The sequence below is a fragment of the Hemicordylus capensis genome, chromosome 5, assembly GCF_027244095.1.
Source record: "Hemicordylus capensis ecotype Gifberg chromosome 5, rHemCap1.1.pri, whole genome shotgun sequence".
Classification (NCBI taxonomy): domain Eukaryota; kingdom Metazoa; phylum Chordata; class Lepidosauria; order Squamata; family Cordylidae; genus Hemicordylus; species Hemicordylus capensis.
In genome coordinates this window covers 46,576,299-46,597,975 of record NC_069661.1, presented here as the reverse complement: position 1 = coordinate 46,597,975, position 21,677 = coordinate 46,576,299, and the positions used below count along the sequence as shown (strand labels likewise).

General features: G+C 41.1%; 1 long non-coding RNA gene across 1 annotated transcript; it reads right to left on the bottom strand.

Moving 5' to 3' along the window:
* Nucleotides 1-327: 327 nt before the first annotated feature.
* On the bottom strand, nucleotides 328-3,648 carry LOC128326041 (uncharacterized). Its single transcript, XR_008307821.1, has 2 exons — nucleotides 3,418-3,648; nucleotides 328-2,201 (listed from the first exon to the last, which is right to left on the bottom strand). It is a non-coding gene; the product is annotated as an uncharacterized LOC128326041 (long non-coding RNA).
* Between the last annotated feature and the right edge of the window lie 18,029 nt (nucleotides 3,649-21,677).

Genomic DNA, 21,677 nt, shown 5'->3' with positions numbered 1-21,677 from the left:
ATTGATGGCTTGGCTTGCTTTGTTCTGGAATGCTGGCCTCCATTCTGAGGTAAATTTCATGTCCCTAGTTCGAAAAATATCCCATTTTCAGACGTCTTTAGTAGTATGGCTTGGACTGTTTATATGCTAGTTTTCTTGATGATGTAAAATGATACCTTATCATTTGGGGGTACACTTTCCTTCCATTTCCACGGGGAGACAAATATCTACTCTTCAGACATTTCTAATAAAAAGAGTGTTGTGGACTATGTATATGACAAATGTCAGCTTTCTGGGAAACCTGTAGGTACTCAAACTATTTGGGGCAAACATACTAAGGAAAATGTGTATAAAAATCCATTTTTAATATGTTACTAATCAGCTGGAATGTCTTGGACCAAATTTCAGAGATCTAATTTGTTAGGAAGTACCCTGAACATTTCAATACCCTATCGGCATGTGAATCCATCAGTGAATGAGGCTGATAAACAGACAGACAGACGCAATTGGCCATATACAACACAGGCTGAAGAACAGAGAAGGATAAACTAAGTTAACCAAGTTAGAACTACAATAATAATAGTCCAAATAACACTGAGTATCAGGATACAAAGTTGTAGATTTAAGTCAATGTACTGGTTTTTGCACATATACTAGCATGTTCTGTATCAAATATTCATTTTCCTCATGGATGTTTATCACAATTGACTAGTTATTCAGAAGAATGGAAAAGCCAATGGGGAAATTCTAGGAAGTCATTTATCTCAAAGCTGATGATTTTACATTGCAATGTATGTTTCTTTAAAAAAAAAATTAAGGTCAGCAAAGACTGCTCTACAGCATACTAGTATCTTTCCCCACCTCTTGCCATTCCACATGGGGCCATAGCTGAACTAAAATTTTTGCAAACCTTTACATTGTTCTTCCTGACACCGGATCAGCAAAGACAAAAAGCAACTGCCAGCTCAAAAGCAATCCGGTGATAGAGCCTGGTGCTATCTAATCAAGGGCAAAAGGTCACTTCCGAACAACTGGGCAATAAAAGATTATTTCCAGCCACAGAACAGAAAGGCTCCATGGTAGATGCTTGAAAGAGGAGGGGTGAAAGGAGGGCAAAAGGGCTCCCGTCTGTGGGAGGAAGTGCATTGAATAAAGCCAGCAGACGGGAACCATCTGGCTCTGTGCGTGGTCTGTTCTTAAGAAGACAGAGAAAGCCCCCTCAGAGGGGCCAGTGACTCCATGCAATGATTCAAACTTTTGTTGTAATTTAAAAGCTGCTTTCCCAGGCACCAAGAAACTGAACAAGAGAACTTTCCCAACACAGAGACTGAGAGACATGTCTTATCGCATGCTGACTGAGACACATCCCTCATTTTTATTTACTTGGGATATATGGGTCTTATCAAAGAGCCAGATCCTAAGCGTTAGTCCATTAATTAAAATTCCTAACTTCACTAAACGCTTGCTAAGAATCTGTGTGCCTGATATTTAATCTTAAACCAGTTTTTTAAAAAATTAGTCTAGTTACTCTCTTAAGAATACCCTTCCTTCATTGTTAGATGGCCTCATTTGAACGAAAGCAAGAAAATGAAAGGGGCAGATTACAATCGTACTAGTTGCCATGGCCCACTGAGGAGCAGAATTACAAACATTTCCGTACAAATGGCACTGAACAAAGCCCAGTAGTAGCATACATCGTCACTTTCCCTCACTACACATTTTGAAAGAGCTAAGCTGCTCACACAGACAACTTCCACAATTCAGTCATGGAGGTCCAGATTTCACCAGTCCAATATTCACAAGCCAAAGTCCAAAGCCTTCACAATATGACAGGCAGCTTTTCCTCCTACACACTCACACATATACCCCTTTTGAGAGAGGAAGGAAAAGTCACTCTACAGCTCATTGTGAGGTCACCATCACTAGTGATAGAGGAAAACTTAACTCAAAGGCTTAGCTTGATATGCATTGATTTGAAGATATGAGCAACTTGAACAAACTTCCCAGCAAACATGGAGTTTGGTTGAGGTCAGAGAACAACTGTCCTCCAACTAATCCAGTCCCAGGAAAAAGGAAATGGGATAATTAAACATCCAGGTCCTCTGTCCAAAGCAACTATTGAGACTTTGTTCTAAATAAGGGCTATTGCAGAAACAGGTTGTAGTGTCCACATAGTTCATATAACATTCATCAGCATGGAAGTCTGGCCCTGGAAATATATTCTGAAAAATAAAAAAGTTTTTTTTATTTTTAACCACTTTCAAAGCAGCACCGTGAGAAAGAACAAAATTCACTTTTAAAAAGAGGAAGGTAGCATTAAGGAAAACAGTAATATAACCTAGTGGTGACATTAAAAATTATGTTAAAAAGCAAATTTTCCAGGATTCTTTAGCCTAACCATACAGTTAAAAAAAAATACTTGTACCCAAGCTCATCTGCTATTTTGTCCCTTTTGTTTTCTCTCTCCCACACTTTCTTTCAGTGCATTCTGTTGAGTTGTGCTGATTCTTCCTGTGCGAGAAGCAGCCCAACACACCCCATCCTAACAAGACACCTTCCTCTTCTGTTTCAAATCCTTCCTCAAAGCCCCACTTGTTCTGCAGAGTCTTCTCTAGACAACCATAACCTTTGACTGAAGTTGAAGTTGCACTGAAGTCTACTGCCACTGTAACCTTTGCTATTCCTAGGTTCTTCTTACTGCATTAAACTTACTTCATCCAGAATTCAACTTTGAGAGGAAGTTGAGAGGAATTCAACTTTGAGAAGTGACCCTTGTCACTTCTATGTTCCACAGAACACACAAAATACAGATGGCATTCGACAATGCTAAATTTAATTAATTTATTTATTTATCTATCATATTTTTATACCACCTGATATACACACACACAGACACACACACACATATACATACATACATTTCTAGGCAGTGTACAAAGTTTAAAAATATAAAAGTCACAGATTAAAATCCAAAATACACAATAAAGACAATCTCCTAAAACAATTATTAAAGCAAATTATTAAAACTAAGTCTAATTAAAAGCTTGTGAGAACAGGAGGGTCTTCCTGAAAACAAACAGAGAAAAAGATGCTCTTATTTCAGTGGGGAGCATATGCCAAAGCCCCGGGGCAGCCACAGAGAAAGCCTCGGCCCCCATCAGACGAGCTGGCAGCAATCATAACTGGACCTCTCCAGCAGATCCTAACAGGTGGCAGGGTTTATGACAAAGAAGGCACGCTCTTAAGAACCCTGGGCCCAAGTCATTAAGGGCTTTATAGGTGATAACCAACACTTTGTATTTCACTCCGAAATATATCAGCAGCCAGTGCAGTTCTTTTAAAATTGGTGTTACGTGGTCCCTTCATGTTGTCCCAGAAACCCTTGCCCAACATGACTTATCTCATCTGGTAATCATATTTGTCAGGATGTCATGTTACCTGATTGCTTGGGTAGCCCTGTGGAGAATGGAGAAGGGTGTAGCATCCCTCCTCTGAGGCTTTTGTCCCCTTTAGGGGGCAGTGGGGATGAGAAGGGCCCAGGCTGGTCAGATCCCAGTGGGGTTGAGAGACCAAGGCAGGGAAAGCTGCAAGAAACAGCTCTAGGAAGAGACAGCTAGGCTGGGTGTGGCAGGAAACAGGAAGCAAAGTCAGGAAGGGGGCGGGGCTGGAAGTAGGCTTTAAGCCCTGTCAGCGCTGCACTGGGGTATTGAAAGGCAAGGCAGCTGATGAGGAGGAGTGGCTTCCGAGTATGGGACCCAGGAGTTCTCCAGGAGAGGGAACTGGAGGAATGTAGCAAGCCAGGAGGAGGACTCAGGTGACAAGCTAATCTCCTTCTTTGGCTGTTCCTGAGGCTGACCTTTTGGGGGGTGCTTCAGTCATTCTGGAGTTCAAGAAGGGCTCAGAGCCCACCTCATCCCCTTAGAGTCTGACAATACTATCAGGGAGGGTCTGGTAAATATTATAAATACTTCTCTGAGGGAGGGCAGGATGCCTCCTTGTCTTAAGGAGACTATTATTAGACCACTTTTGAAGAAACCAGCATTGGAGTTAGCTAATTACAGACCTGTTTCTAATCTTCCATGGTTGGGCAAGGTGATTGAGTAGGTGGTGGTCTCTCAGCTCCAGGCAGTTTTGGATGATGCAGACTATTTACTACTACTACAACAACAAATATTTATGTACCACTTTTCAACAAAAGTTCCCAAAGCAGTTTATATAGAGAAATAAAAATAAATAAAGAAAAGATGGCTCCCTGTCCCCAAAGGGCTCACAATCTATTTAGACCCATTTCAAACTGGCTTTCATGTGGGCTATGGGGTTGAGATTGCTTTAGTCAGCCTGATGGATGATCTCCAACTGGCTATTGACAGAGGGAGTGTGACTGTGTTGATCCTTTTGGATCTCTCTGTGGCTTTCGATATCATTGGCCATGGTATCCTTCTGGACTGCCTGACGGAGGTGGGATTGGGTGGCACTATTTTACAACTGTTCTGTTCCCACCTCTCTCGTAGATTCCAGATGGTGTCACTTGGAGACTGTTGTTCTGCAAAGCGAGAATTAAAGTGTGGAGTTCCACAAGGGTCCATACTGTCTCCAATGCTCTTTAATATCTACATGAAACCGCTGGGAGAGATTATCAGGAGGTTTGGTGCTGGGTGTTATCAATATGCTGATGACACCAGATATATTTCTCCATGTCGACCTCATCAGGAAATGGCATATCTTCCCTTAATGCCTGCCTGGAAGTGGTAAAAGGCTGGATGAGGGATAACAAACTGAGGTTGAATCCAAATAAGACAGAGGTACTGAGAGATGGTTTAGATCTGCCTGTTCTGGATGGGGTTACACTCCCCTGAAATATCAGGTGTACATAGCTTGGGAGCGCTCCTGGACCCAAAGCTCTCCCTGGTTTCTCTGGTTGAGGCAGTGGCCAGGAGTGCTTTTTATCAGCTTCGGCTGATGTCAGCTACGTTCATTTCTGGAGGTAAATTATCTCAAAACAGTGGTACATATGCTGGTAACCTCCAGGCTTGACTACTGTAATGTATTCTACATAGGGCTGCCTTTATATGTGGTTTGGTAACTACAACTGATACAGACTGTGGCAGCCAGATGGGTCTCCAGGACAAATAAGACAGAGGTACTTATTAAATACGAACAGTAGTAAAGGGTAATTGTCACAAAGGATGCTAAACAACAGGTATCTGTGCAAAACTCTCATTTTTAGCTTAGTAGGTTACAGGAACGTAAACTCAAATGTACAGCAAATTCATAAAATCCCTGCCCCACCTGAACTGAACAAGAAACCAGATGGAAAGATTGTCATACTGAAATTGCCAAACCATGCAAAATCTAGTATATTGTAAATGTTTTGCATAACATTAGTCCCTGCCCAGATAGCATTAAAGAACAGGAAAACAAACTTCCTCAGTTTTCATAAGGATATATTTCATATGCCAGTTAAAAATGGCAAGTGTTCTTTCCAAGGGACTTTTTGTTGTTGTTGTTGTTATCTTCCATTGAGGAATCTCTCTGAGCTGGGGCCTGGAGAAAAGAGATAGAACAAGTAGTGAAGAGACACAAGTAGTGAAGGGATGTAAAAAGCAATAAGGCACACTAAAACCTCCTACTAAGCTGGCAATTTCCTGAGCAGCATCTACTAACCTGCTGAGTTAGCAGATGGATATGTCCATGTCAACTTGATGTGAAATGACTTCATGCCACATGGACATCTGTAAAGGACAGATTGTGGCAGCAATCCTAAACACGTGCTAGAAAGCAAGTCCGACTGAATTGAATAAAATATACATAGTTCAAAGCAAGCATGCTTAGTATAACATTGTGGCTGAAGATGTCTGTTCCTCACACATTAAGAAGCATTAAGGTAGTCACAGAGGCTGAGGAAGAAAAATGGAAGTCTTTACCAATAGGGAAGACAAGGATGTTCTAATCTCTTCTCTCTCCCTCTTTTTATCCACTTTCAGAAGAGGGGAATCAAAGGAAAGGAAGTTTAGCTCTATGTAGGTTTTTATAACAACCAACATTGGGAAAGACCAGAAATACTACTGCCCCTCAGCTAGGCTGTAACTGTGTCGGCAATGCCTCACAAAGGGCTCTCTCAGAGATACTTACCCATCACTTGATTCTACTGAAAATTAGTTTTATGAGGTGTCTGAAGTGCCACAAAAGTTCTATCTGTGGTAAACTGGCTCATTCACACGTAGAAGACATATTGTGGCTACAGGTTTCAGGGGACCCTCAGCAAACTGCCTGCCATAGACCCCTCTCTACCTGGCTGGGCCTCAAGAGAGTTGCTCTGCTACCACCACATGAAAGTTACGGGCACTCGGGTGGTCTCAGGGTTCAATAGTGGGCCCTTCTGAGGGTCTTGGGCTCTCAGCAGCTAGCCAATGATGCCAACCCGACAACAACCCTGGGAAGTCATTGCTTGTTGCTGAAATCATCAAGTGGTTGACATGCATGTGTGAAACAGCTCCCAAACATCTAACCACACCAAGTAATGCCTGCATGGTTTGCCACTTTGTGGCAATCACGCTGCCAGAATAAAATGTGTAGTAGGCTAGACTCAACTCACCAGAAGATGTCATCTTTATTCTTAAGAGAACAGTTTCCATGGAAGAAGAACTTTGGGGCCTAGAACTCTGACAACATCCTTTCCAATTTTCTTTTCCCCTAGCCAAGCCAAGAACAATTTAGTCAAGTCATCTTATTTTGACTAGGTTTTTACTAGGCATGGTTTAAAATTATAAATGCTTCACTCCTTTTAAAGCTGAAACCAGATTGTCTATCTCCTTCCAACTCATCACTGTTTCTCTGATTCCTTCTGTCCTTGTAAATGGTAACTACTTTCTCATAAAGAGATTCAAACCCTTGTTAGCTGCAGGACCAAGGCAATTGGCTCAGAGGAGCATAGCTACATTATGAAACAGGAAACTGTGATGTCATGTCTAGTAAAGCATCAAAAAGCACCTTGTTTAAAATAGAAATATCAGATGAGATCATATTTTTTTAAAAATAACATATTCTATTTTTTGGCATGACACCCACCCATCTAGGAGTTATTGTAAGAAGAATACTGTAAATGCTTCTTAAAATCAAAACAAGATTGTCAAATATTCCTATGTGCATCACTTGTTGTGGCACATGAAAAGTTTCGCTGGAAAACATGAAAGATACATCAGCTTTTATTTAGGAACGTCACATGCAACTTTCAGGAAGAACAAGTGATCTGAATTCATGTGGGCACTTGATAGAAACCGGTGAGCCTATCTTATATATAGAATCTTATTTGATCAGTGGGTGTCAAATGCCTACATATAATTTTGTTTTTCCAGAATTGTTCAGAGGGAGAATCATTCATGGGCTTGGTGTTTAGCTAACAAAGACAGACCATAAATACAGCGCAGGAACATTTAAGGCACAGGAAAGAACGAAATTATCTTTCCCAGTTAAATAAATAGAACTTGAATGTGCTGAATTTTGGCAAGATCATGACTTACACCTCTTTTAGTCACAACAATTTTATGTTGCCCACTTCACCTTCTCCTGAAGAATTCATTGACAAGCAGGTTTCTTGGTAAAAGCAGCATATTGAATGCTTCATTTTCTATTTATTCTTTACTTATTTCCCCAATGTTATTTCCTTGGGTTCCTTTTTCTCCATTAATCATCTTCCCTCAGGCTCTTCACTGCCTAAGGTTGCCAATTTATCCAAAGAAAGGTCCTCTATATTTCATAACGGTATGGCATAGAGAATTTGAACAAATGCTGCTTCTGTCCTCACAATGCCACATTGGTCGATCATCATCATCCTAGAGTGAAAAGGGCATGAACACATTTTCTAGCTCATTGTATTAAAATGCCAATTCCTTGACTTTCAGCTCTTTCAAAGTCAGTGTGGGCTTAGACTCCACATGTCAGGCAACTTCCTCTTCCGAGGTCAGACCACAATCTATAGGATCTGTCTGTTCACCAAGTCCAGGTGATGGGAGCAAAGGCAAATAATTTCTGGTGACTTGGTAACTGCTGTATAATTATGAAATTTTTCCCCTTTTCTTGAAGGCACAAAACTGAGCAGCACTTGGAAAAAGAGCTGTAAAACCTATCTTGTCCCATTTCAGTGATTAAGATAATCAACAACACTGTGATATTCTTTTATACATTAAGGTCGTTCACATTACCACACTGGGGAGAGGTGGTGGGGAGGCAGGCTCCTACCTGCCTCCCTGCATATGATCTTCCTTCTCTACAAAGCTCTGCCACTCACACAGCACGTGAGCTGCAGAACCGGCAGCCAGAGGAGGAAGTCCTCTGGTATCCCACAATGCACTGTTCCAGAAGCATGGTACATTGGGGGATTTCCCCGCTGCCAGGCGCTCTTGCCACCTGGCTCTGTGGACACTCAGGCTGCAGGCAGCCTGAGTATCCATATGACTGGGAAGTGGGGTACAAAGATGCTCTCGCACCCTGCTACTTCACTATAAGCTCAGATACAAAACAATAACAAATAATATTTATATACCACTTTTCAACAAAAGGTTCCAAAGCGGTTTACATAGAGAAATAATAGATAGATAGATAGACAGATAGACAGACAAGATGGCTCCCTGTCCCTAAAGGGCTCACAATCTAAAAAGAAACATAAGATAGACACCAGCAACAGTCACTGGAGGTACTGTGCTGGGGGTGGATAGGGCTAGTTACTCTCCCCCTGCTAAATAAAGAGAATCACCACGTTAAAAAGGTGCCTCTTTTGCCCAGTTTGCAGGGGTATCCCAGTGAAGAGCACCAGGATCAGGACTAATCTAGGTGCATGTAGGGCTGCTCATGTGTGCAAACGTATTATCTAATATAGCATTAATCGTAAAGTATTCTTAACCACAGCAAGCTCTGATGTGGCAAGTTAAAGTCTCTTTTTTTTAATTATGAGAATTTCAGCATTCACATCACTTTCAAGTAAGCAGAGAAAAATGTAGGAAAACATAATAGCAGCAGGAGTTAAAAGACAAATGAAATGAACCCATAATACTTGAAAGCATCATTAAACTTAAATAAGTATGAAGGAAGTCAGGTTCTAAGAGCTCCTGAGTTAGTGTCCTCTTCATGGTCTGATCTAGTTGGAGAGTTAATCTGAACTGAGGAAGGACTCATCAACTGACTTTCTTAACAGATATCCACATTGTGTTGATAAAAATGGCCACAACCCTCTGCCTGACAGATTCCTCCTGCAGAGCAAAATATGTTTCGAATACCTAATTAAGTGATCTAAGAGCAAGAATAGAAGCTAGGAATTTTTAAAAACAAGCTTATAATTTTAGCTCTAATGAAGATGAATGGGCTGTAGAGCTTTGGAGTGTTAAGTGTCTTGAAATCAGACTCAGCATAACTATGGGTTTGTGTGACACATACTAAAATATTTGTTCACTCTACATTATGGCTGAATTCAGCACACAGTGGGCAACATCCAGACAAGTTACTCATGACTAAAGTGTGTGTGTGCCGTAAAGTCAGTGTCAACTCCTGGTGCCCACAAAGCCCTGTGGTTTTCTTTGGCAGAATACAGGAGGGGTTTACCATTGCCATCTCCCGCGCAGTATGAGATGATGCCTTTCAGCATCTTCCTATATTGCCCGATATAGTACCAGTGGGGATTTGAACCAGCAACCTTCTGCTTGTTAGTCAAGTATTTCCCTGCTGCACCACTTAAAGTCACTCATGACTAAACACTACTGAAACAATTATAAAAGTTAGTCATCACTAATTTAAGTCCCACTAACGTACATGAGATTTAATCATTTAGTCTGGATGTTGCCAAATGTCACTATTATTCTGTGCTTTACTTTTGGCTGCCTCATATACTGTAGTTCTTGTATTTTGTATGTTTTAAATATTATTTTTAATTATCTGTTACATGCTCTTGTACACTGCTTTGGGAATACTTTTCAAAATGTTACACACATACACTTAAATAAAACTCAGACTGGGACGGCAATAATCAATATTTTATCAGAATATGATAAGCTATGTTGTTGGCATACTTTAATTTAGTCTCCATTTTTAAAAAAGAGAACTCCTTTCATAAATAGCAGAACACATTCTCACAAAGCAAAACAACAACAACCAAAACCAAAAAAAAACCCACCAGCGATTTTTTTTTAAGTAAGCAAAAACTTATTTACATTCATCACTGCAACACAGCTTGTCTTCTGGGAAGTCAAATATGTCGGCAAACCAAACAACAGCACCTGCAATGTATACACACATGCATCATTGTAAGGCTCAGGGGAAGGTTTGCTTTCCCTGTTGAAAGTAGAGGATTTATTGCTGTTATGCAGGTGCAGAAGGTCACCGTTGTGTCCTAGGAATGATTAGCCTTTGGGGTGAAAGGACCTTAGCAGCAGCACATTTGGCACTAAGTCTGGTTCCCTCCCCACCCCCCACCCCACTCTATAAACAGCTGCAGTTGAAAACAGTGCTGCTGGGTCCTATTGAACCAACACAGTCCAGTGGCCAAAGTTTGGCTGATACATTTACCTCACTGGGAAGTCTTATCACTTCATCGCTGTATACTTGATAGCTGGCAGTGCAATATGTGAACTGACTCCATTGAAAAGCATTGCATTTGAGGCTACGTGAATGCTTTGCGTGTGGTGTTAGAACTGTGATGGTCTGCCTTCACAAGCAAGTCACCAGTTAATGTGGCAATAATCAAGAAATTCACATGCAGGTGTGATCCAGTCCCTCTCCCGAAATCTTACAATTTCAAAAGCAGTGGTGGAAGTAAAAAAAAAAAAAAAATGAGGGAGGCACAGAAGGGCAAAAGTGCATTTCTGGCTGGGTGGGCTGTGTTCCACATGCTAGATTTCGGAAACAGAAATAAGGCAGGTGGAGGGGCAAACTACTTGTCTGAGGGGGTACTTGCCCCCCCCATCCCTCCTCTGCAGTCATCCTTGTTCAAGAGTATGCGCCCAATAGTGGGCCTCAGAATACTAAAGCCTTATTCTAAGACATGTACTTGTGTACTGCCCATCCTTCTGTCCAGTGGTCTCCCACCCACGCTGGTAGAGCTGGTCTTGGGCATGGTGTGAATTGCCCCCTCCCCCAGTGACTGTCTTTGAGGATTTCAACATCCATGACTCAGTTAATAGCTAATGGTCCCACCAGCCATGCAGGACATACCCTTGATATGGTGTTCTCTGCTAAGTGGGGTTGATTTTATGGTTGGGGAGTTTAGAAAAACTCCCTTGGCATGGACAAATTACTATCTGATAGGGGTTAGAAGCACTGGCACCCTTACCCTCTGCAGGAATGGGAGATCTGTTAGAATGAACCACCTCCAAAGACTGACTCAGATGGATTCCAGAATGCTCTGGGGGATTTTCCTGCTGCCATAACTGGTGGCCCTGTCGAAATCCTGACTGACCTTTGGAAAAGGGCAATGATCCAGAGAGTTGACAGGATCACTCCAAAATACCTTCTCTTGCTTGTAAGAACCAGGTAAGCTTCCTGGTTTCCCAGTGAGCTGTAAAAGATGAAATGGCAGAGATAGCAATGCCATAGGAACACCTGTGATTAATCGGATCAAGTACAGGTTAGAGCCCACTTTATGGCCTATTCTATGGGGCTAGTGGTGGCAAAGAAATCTTACTTTTCCACTACCATAGTGTATGCATAGAGCTTTTCTGGGCATTGAGTTGCCTGTTACAGCTTGGTCTTCAAGGAAGGAAAGAGAAAACTTCAGTCACTTATTAATACAGTATGACCAATTTGCAAAGGAGTTTTGCAGATAAAGTCACACCCATTCCAACTTGATCAATTTTGAGGGCAGATCCTATGGATGAACCTTTGGCATCTGCTTATAATGGATACTTTTCAGGGTGTACAGCCTGACGACATGGAAATAATTCTTGGGAGTGCAAGGTCAACTAATTACTCTCTTGAACCTTGTCCATCCTTGCTGTTCTAAACAGTTGGGTGGCCTTGCTATGTAGGTAAAGAGAGTTGTAAATGCTGCCTATGTAAGAATATAGCACCAGCTACATGTAAGGAAGTGGTGGTGAAGCTGCTGTTAAAGAATTATTATTTAGGACCTAATATTTTAGATAATTATTGGCTTATGTCAAATTTATTATGTTTGGGCAGTTGAGAGCTGGTCTAGGAGAGAAAAGCTGGTCTTGTGGTAGCAAGCATGACTAGGGATGTGAGGACCGGTCTGGAGGTTTAGGGGTTTGGGATCAAACCGAACCCCACCCCAGTTCCATCTGGACTGGAACGGAACCTCCGGACAAGTCCATGAATATTTTTGATTTTTTTAAAAATGAAAAATAAATGAAAAATTCCTCTAGCCCCTTTGGGGGGCTTCCTATAGGTTGCAGGGGGGTTCCATGAAGGCCCCCCCCAGCCTCTTAAATCACCGCCGTGGCCCAGGAAAATGCTTCATTTAGGCTCATTTGGGCCTCCGTATGTGTGCACGGTGGCCATTTTGGCCACCGCCGCACATGCGTAAATGGCCTATGCGAGGCCTGGCATGACCCAGGGCCTTGCAGAACTCATTTGCGCATGTGCGGTGGCCATTTTTTCCTCAAAATGGCCACTGCACATGTGCAAATGACCTCTGCAAATGACCTTCCCCAAACAGGCCAAAATGAAGCATTTTCCCGGGCCGTGGTGGTGATTAAAGAGGCCTGGGGGGAGGAGAAACATTTGCGGACCCTCTCCCCCCCCCTGGCCTACAGGAAGCCCCCCAAAGGGGCTAGAGGTATTTTCCATTTATTTTTAATTAAATAATAATAATAATAACGAAGCCCACCTGGGGCGGAGGTTCGATGGGGGCCGGACCAAACTTGGCCAGTCAGGTTCTAGTCTAGTCCAGACTTGAACCGGGCCAGCCAGTTCCATGTACAACCCTAAGCATGACTTGTCCCTTAGCTAAGCAAGGTCCACCCTGGTTGCATATGAGAGGGAGACTAGAAGTGTGAGAACTGTAAGATATTCCCCTCAGTGGATGGAGCCACTCTGGGAAGAGCAGAAGGTTCCAAGTTCCCTCTCCAGCATCTCCAAGATAGGACAAGATTTATTTTTTTATTATAGGACAAGATTTCTTTATTATAGGACAAGATTTCAACAAACTACCAAAGCATACAGTACGTTGCCAAGGGCTGAGGGAGATTCCTGCCTCCAACCTTGGAGAAGCCGCTGCCAGTCTGTGAAGATAATACTGAACTAGATAGACCAGGCATCCCCAAACTGCGGCCCTCCAGATGCTGCTGAACTACAACTCCCAGCATCCCTAGACATAATTTTTTGTGGCTGGGTATGCTGGAAGTTGTAGTTCAGCAACATCTGGAGGGCCGCAGTTTGGGGATGCCTGAGATAGACCAATGGTCTGACTCAGTATATGGCAGCTTCCTATGTTCCTATGAGCATGTGGTGCCTGATCATGTGGTAGCAATCCAGCTCCAGGAATTCCTGGATAATACTAGTTATTTTGATCTTAATTGGTCTGCCTTCTGACTTGGTTCTGGAACTAAAAGTGCTCTGATCAGTCTGGGGGGGGTACCATGCTTGGAGCTGGGCTGGCAGAATGTGTCCCTGGTGGGTCCTGCAGGACCTTCTTCTGAACCACCTGGCAGGGTAACTGTTCTGTGCTTGTTTCAATCATAGGATAGGGTGCAGAAGATAGTACTGGGGGACTACTGTTTGCCCTGTGAACATTGACCTACAGGGTCCCATAGTGTCCTCCGTGCTATTCAATATCTACATGAAACTGTAGGGAGGAATCATCCAGGGATTGGGGATTTATCAATATGCTGACAACATGCTGCTCTGTTTTTCTTTTCCATCTGATCCTTGAAAAGCAGTGGAGATTTCTGAATCACTATTTGGAAGCCATAATGGACACAGGATGCATGGTAACAAGCTCAACTTTATTTCATACAAGAGGAAAGGGTGCTTAGTCAGTAGAAACGTTAATCTGGAATTACATTGCAACTGGTTTTGGACAGGATTGCACTCTGACTGAAGAATGAAGGCTGCAGCTTTGAAGTTGCTCCTGGAGCCAGTTTAGTTCCTAGATGGTCAAGTAGTGGGTGTGTCAGGAGTTTATTTGCAGCATTTTTTCTGGAGATCTTGCCACCCATGCCTTGGTAACACACAGGTTGGACTACTACAACACACTCTACATAGGACTGCCTTTGAAAAGTGTTCAGAAGCTGCAGGTGGTTCAGAATGTGGTAGCTAGTTTGCATTTGGAAGCTAATGAAATCTGTCTCCATTATTGACTGCATTGACTCCTGATCTGTTTTCGAGCCCAATTAAAAGGGCTGCTCATTCAGTTTAAAGCTCCCTTAAAGCATAGGTTGAACAGATCCTTTATGGAGCTCCCTTCCCACAACCACTCATCTGGCCCCCATGTCATGAGCTTTTTGATCTCAGTTAAACCCATGTTATATTATTGGGTTTTTGATTTGGAATAGTAGTAGTTTTCTATCCTACTGCTGCTTTGATTTCTGTTGCTTTGTTCTAGTTGATGTTCATAGGGTTTTAGAACTGAAAGAGACCCTGGAAGTCTTAGTTCAACCACTGTTCAGTGCAGGATTATGCTTTGTTTAAATTTATGTATGGTATATTTTATACTTTAATGGTTTTATGTTGCTTTATATGGAATTCTGCAATGCGCTCTATGTGGGGCTGCCTTCGTATGTAGTCCAGAAACTACAGCTGGTTCAGAATGCGGCAGCCAGGTTGGTCTCTGGGTCATCTCAGAGAAACCATATTACTCCTTTATTGAAAGAGCTACACTGGCTGCCATTAAGTTTCCAGGCAAAATACAAGGTGCTGGTTATAACCTATAAAGCATTAAATGGCTTGAGCCCTGGGTATTTAAGAGAATGCCTTCTTCATCATGAACCCCACCGCCCATTGAGATCATCAGGAGAAATCAGTCTGCAGTTGCCACTGGCTCATCACGTGGCTACATGGGGACGTGGCTTCTCCATTGCTGCCCCAAAGCTTTGGAACACGCTCCCTGCTGAAATAAGAGCTTCCCCATCTCTGACAACTTTTAAAAAAATATTTAAAGACACATCTGTTCACCCAGTGTTAATTAAAATGTTTTAATGGTTTTAAAATTTTAAATTGTTGTAACGTTAACTTTTTGTTATTTGTTTTAACCATTGTTTTAATTTCTCTGTTGTCATTTTTGTGATAAACTACCCAGGGACGTAAGTTTTGGGCGGTATAAAGAGCCAGCGTGGTGTAGTGGTTAAAGTGCTGGACTAGGACTGGGGAGACCCGAGTTCAAATCCCCATTCAGCCATAATACTAGCTGGGTGACTCTGGGCCAGTCACTTCTCTCTCAGCCTAGCCTACTTCACAGGGTTGTTGTGAAAGAGTAACTTAAGTATGTAGTACGCCGCTATGGGCTCCTTGGAGGAAGAGCGGGATAGAAATGTAATAATAATAATAATAAGTTAAATAATTAAAATAAATTATATGCTGCTTTGAAGATAATTTTTCATTGAAGAACAGGATGAGAAATAGAAGCTGGTAGACTATGGTCTCACTTTTGTCATGAATTCAAGATGTGGCTTTGAACAAGTCACCACTACTCCCAGCCTGTCATGTTGGTCCTAAATACACTGGCTGACATTCTAATGAAACACTTGCATAACAAGCAAAGTTGCACTAGTGGAAGAAGATTGTGAAGTTGCACTAATAAAGGGGGCTTGCACCATAGCACAATAGCCAAAAAGTGCTGTTTAAATCAAATGTGTCATACTGCAGTTGTGCAAGCACAAGCATTCTTGCAGTAGCAGCAGTGGCAGACCATGTGGGTGGCACTGGGTGGTGGTGGGTGATGGCGAGAGGGACCTTTAAAAGTAAATTAGTACAGACCAATTTCTCTGCTGAATGTAGATTACAAACTTTTTGCAGTGATTTTGGAAGCAAGGCTGAAAGGTTTTTTAATTGATATAATACATCTGGATCAGACAGGATATGTACCAAAGATATATGTGAAAGACAATCTGAGATATATATTGAATGAATTGATATTTCAAAGAATAAGAGTAAAGCAGCGATGATTTTCTTGGACATGGAGAAAGCTTTTAACAATCTTGATTGGTCTTTCTTGATTAAACTATTTGAAAAAATTAACTGTGGTCCTAATTTCCTTTCATGGATTCAAAGTATTTATCAGGAACAGTCAGCAAAGATTATAGTAAATGGGACAATATCCAAAAGGTGCACTATCACAGAGGGTATTAGACAAGGGTGTCCCCTTTCACCATTGTTGTTTATCCTTGATCTTAAACCATTGGTGATGAAGAACAAAAAGTTTCTGGAATTAAAATGGTGGATCAAGAACATAAAACAAAATTGTATGCAGATGATGTAGTTCTTACAATTACTCAACCAAAGCACTCTTTGGACTCAATAATGGAGCATAAATCATTTTGGCATGGTTTCAGGATAGACAATTAATAAAAACAAAATGCAGATCCTTACATGGAACCTGTCAGATACATAACTATTACATTTGAAAGAAAAGACTGGATTTCAACTGACAGAAAAACCAATTAAATATTTGGGGATTAATTTAACAGTGAATAACAAAGACCTGTTCAAGAATAATTATTTACCGTCATGGAGCCTTATTATGGCAAATCCAAACAGGTGGAAAAAATTAAATCTTTCTTGGCTGGGAAGGATAGCATCAGTCAAAATGAAGATTTTACCAAAGATGAGCTTTTTTATTTCAAATGATCCCTATTAAAATTGAGGATAAGTCATTGAACATGCGGCAGAGGAATACAAATTCTTTTATCTGAGCCAATAAAAAACCAAGAATTAAGTTCAGGGTCATGCAAGATGTAAAAGATTGGGGAGGATTGGCTGTTCCTAATTTGAAATTATATCATCATGCCAGTTGCTTGACATGGATTTCAGACTGGATCAGAGAACCATATGGTTCAGTGATGGCCATGGAAGGGTTTGATCTTCAAGAAGGGTTACATAAGTATTTATGGACTAATATAAAAAGGAAAGATCATGACATAGAATCCCATACAATTAGAAGTAGTTTATTACAAGTTTTGGACAAATATAAGAAGAGGATAAGTCCAGAGCTATCGCATTTGGTATCTATTATAAACATTTTTTTTTCCCCATGGAGAAGAAAACTCTAGAAATTATGCCCACTGGAGAGAGAAGGCATACAATCTGCAAAGTTTAACTACAAGAAAAACAAAAATGAAATCCATCCAGACTCTTGCTTCAGAATGGTCCAATGAGCCCTCATGGTTTCAGTATCTACAAATTAGTACTATAGTGCAGAAAGAAATACAGAGACAAGGTAGTAAACTTAGAGACTTAACAGAATTCCAAATATTAATTACCTAAAATACCAATCATTGACTGAGATTAATATATAAGTTGCTATTGAAATATGATTCAGAAACAGAACAGGTAAAAAAGACTGTATGATCAAGTGGATGCAAAATTTAAACAGGACAATTGATATGCAACAATGGGAATACCAATGGAAGGTGAACATTAAATTTACAGAAAATCACATTTTAAGGGGAAACTGGTACAAAACGTTTTTTAGATGGTATATTACTCCCTCAATTATTACAAAGTTGGATAGTAATTACACTGGAGATTATTGGAAGTGCAAGAGCTATGCGGGGACATTTTATCATATGTGGTGGACATGTAGCAAAGCTCAACAATTCTGGGGAAAAATTCACCCTAAGATGCAAGAAATTTTAAACATAAATTTCCCTTATTCTCCAGAGGTTTTCTTGTTAAATATGACTACATCCTATATTCCTACCAAGTATACAGAGCTGTCTTTGTATATGATTACTGCAGCCAGGATCTTATATGCTGCTAAATGGAGACAACAAATAATCCCGAAGGTAGATGAATGGTTATTAAAATTATGGGAATATGCCTCTATGGCTAAGGAAGGTTACTGCTTTCTTACAGAATACTTCAGATGAAACGTTTATTTCTATTTGGAAGCCTTCCATAATTTACAATTTAGCATGGGGTCAACGCCCTCATCCAAGATTCGGTTTTTCTTTCTAGAGTACACGGCTAATGAAAGTAGTATTTCTGTGTTTTGTTTTTGTTTGTTTGTACAATTCTTGGCAAGGGCGGTTTTGTGTGGGTGTTTTGTTTTGGAAGGTGGAGAACAGAGAGCTGCTGAACCTCCCGATTGATGTATGTAATTATGAGATGTCTAAGAACTGCTAATTGTAAAGCCACTTTTTTCTTTTTTTCCCTATGTCTCTTTTCTATTTCTGTTATCTTGTTGAAAAACAATAAAAAGATATATTTTTTAAAAAATAAATTAGAAGGTGCTTACCAGCAGTAGTACTGCACCTGCAAGCTGCCTCAAACAGTGGTGCTCCACCCAGCATCCCACCTGGGGCAAGGGCATGGCCCTGGCCTCTGTGCATGCACGGAGGCCATTTGCTGGTAAACACTTTCTAATTTACTTTTAAAGGTGCCCACCCCCCACCCCCGGCACCAACCTCACCAGCTGCCGCTGAGTAGCACAACATTAGTCGGGAATGCAAGTTTTATTCGTCGTACAACAGCTGTGCACTTGCACAACATCCTTCCATGAGCACTTTGTTAGTCAGGATGCCAGTCACTACAGAAAATGAATCCTACAGAAGTTGGCATAGTTTACTCTGCCAAGTAATATGTGTTGGACTATTTAGTTCCCCACGTACACAATGGGAAAATACAGTAATTTAAGATATTTCTGCAACTAACACAAAATATTTCAAAGTCTTTTCAAAAGGACAATTTGTAACAGGAAAAGCTTTCTATCTACAAAATATTTTATAAAAAACGTACTTTTGTACACTGTGTTGACACAAATTTAAAAATTACACAACACAATGAATTGTCTGCAACATTATTCTATGATATTCCCATAGAAAATAATTTTAAACGTGTAATAATATAAATATCCTTTGTTCAGCATGGATGCAGCAACCAACTGTAAGATGGTGTCTAGTATTTATGGTCAAAAGGAGGTTAGAGACATACCTAAATCTGATTCATTTTTTATTCCAGTAAAGTGATACTTTACTTTTGTGATACTCTACTTTTCTTCTGTCCTGACATCACTAATAAAAAATTCAGCAGCATTGTATGGTAAAAACAGTCAACATCCTCCATCTAAAAAAAAAAGTATGCTCCATCCCCCCAGAAAAAAAAAATTAAACCAAAATAAAACTATCAAACAAAATCCTAAACTTGCACGTATGATCTTCCCTGAGGAGATGAAGCAAGAGAGAAAATAAATCACAACTGACAGAAGTTAGTCACGCCACTTAACGCAAGATAGAAAGGCACTCATATTGTGGTGATGGAAGCTATGGAGAATAGATGGACAGCAACGTCTGTGACAGAGCTAGTGTTCTAGTCCGGTACTCTTGGCCTCCAGGTGGCTGCCCTAATTTAAGTTCCTTAATGAGGAAAGTGACTTAAGGCTGGTGATTAGAACTCTTTAAATGGAATACAATGTTCATGTTTAAAAATAAGGATTTGCAAGCCATTGCATCTATCCTTGTGTGTGGCTGACATCACGCCTCCAGTCTTGTGAATATTAAAAAAAATCACAAGGGAAAATTGCATGGATGTTAAAACGAAAAGTGGAGAAAGAGAACAGGGAGTTTTTCCACACTGGGCTCTTAAAAGCCCTTTAGCTGGCATCTGTTCCGGAATGGAGGGTGTGTGCTCACATAGCAGGCAAATTTACCCTAAAGTCCCTGCAAGCTATCAGGGAGCACTTCACACACAATTTGGGTTTTTCACTGTGCATTGAGTACAGCCCAATTTATATCCAGGGTACAAAGATCCAATTTTTGCATTGGTTTTGGGGGACAAATTTGAGTTCCCAGTAAAGCCTCACAGAAAGCTTGTGATAAAGTCTGCTGTGTGAAGAACTCCCAGACGGTTAAGTACAATGATTTAGTCACAGGCAAATTCAAATGTTAAGAATAAGCAAGACAGAGGAGTACTTTGAAGACAGCCATTTCACCATAATAGCGCTGGCAAAGATAGAAAAGTCAGATTTGATTTTATAGATTTCCAATGTAAGTTTTATTTAGAAGACATATATCCAATTATGTAAATGAGTTTCTAGTATCACTATGTTCTCTCAGTAATGCAACTATAAAACAAAGAAGTTTGACTTGAGGTGTGAAATCATGAGAAATAGAAAGGGCTCTTAAGCAATTATTGGAACACTTGATGGGTGTATATAAATATGCTATAACTTCTTGCTTCAAATCAGTTGTTCAAAATCAGTTTAATACTAGGGCTTTCTGTAGCTTCCTTCTGATGGTTGGTAACCAGTGGGAGGCAGGAGAAGAAGCAAATAATTTATCCAGACAGACCTGCTGGGATCATTAATTATTTATTTATTGACTTTATACCCCACCCAAACTTACATCTCTGGGTGGCCAACAATCAACACATATAAAAGTTAAAACAATACAATAATTTAGAAACCATAAAATTAAACAGTATTTTTTACTTAAAAACCTGAGAAAGCTTGGGTAAAAAAGGGTTTTCAAATGTTTTTTAAAAATAGCCAGAGATGGGGAGGATCGTAACTCAGCATGGAGCGAATTCCATAATCTCGGGGCAGCAACCAAGAAGGCCTGTCTCTGTGTGACCAACAAACGAGTTGGCGGTAGCTGGAGACGGACCTCAGATGACCTCAATGGGCGGTGGGGTTCGTAACCAAGAAGACGCTCTCTTAAATACCCAGGATTTGAGCCGTTTAGGGCTTTATAAAATATAACTAGCACTTTGTATTTTGCCCGGAAACGTATTGGCAGCCAATGTAATTCCATCAACAAAGGAGTAATGTGGTCTCTCCGAGATTACCTGGAGACCAGCCTGGCTGCTGCATTCTGAACCAACTGAAGTTTCCGTACTATGTACAAAGGCAGCCCCACGTAGAACACATTACAAAAGTCAAGTCTGGCGTATCAGCCGAAGTTGATAGAAAGCACCCCTGGCCACCGCCTCAACCTGAGAAACCAAGGAGAGGTGTGTATCCAGGAGTACTCCCAGACTGTGGACCTGTTCTTTCTGGGGAAGTGTGACCCCATCCAGAACAGGTAGATCAAAATCGTCTCTGGAGTTCTGACCCAGCACAATAAGTACTTCCGTCTTATCTGGATTCAGCTTCAGTTTATTCTCCCTCATCCAGCCCATTACTACTTCCAGGCAGGCATTTAGTTAGGGAGGATATGCCAGCTCCTGAAGAAGCTGACACGGATAAGTAGATCTGGGTGTCATCAGCATACTGATAACACCCAGCCCCAAATCCCCTGATGATCTCTCCCAGCGGTTTCATGTACATGTTAAAAAGCATTAGAGAGAGTATGGAGCCTTGAGGGACACCGTACTTAAGCTCAGATTTTGAAGAGCAATAATCTCCAATCGATACCATCTGGAACCTGTCCGAGAGGTAGGAGCGGAACCACTGTAAAACAGTGCCTCCAACCCACAACCCCCTCAGATGCTCCAGAAGGATACTATGGTTGATAGTATCAAAAGCTGCCAAGAGGTCCAAAAGGACCAACAGAGTCACACTTCCTCTGTCCATTGCCAATTGGAGATCATCCGTCAGGCCGACC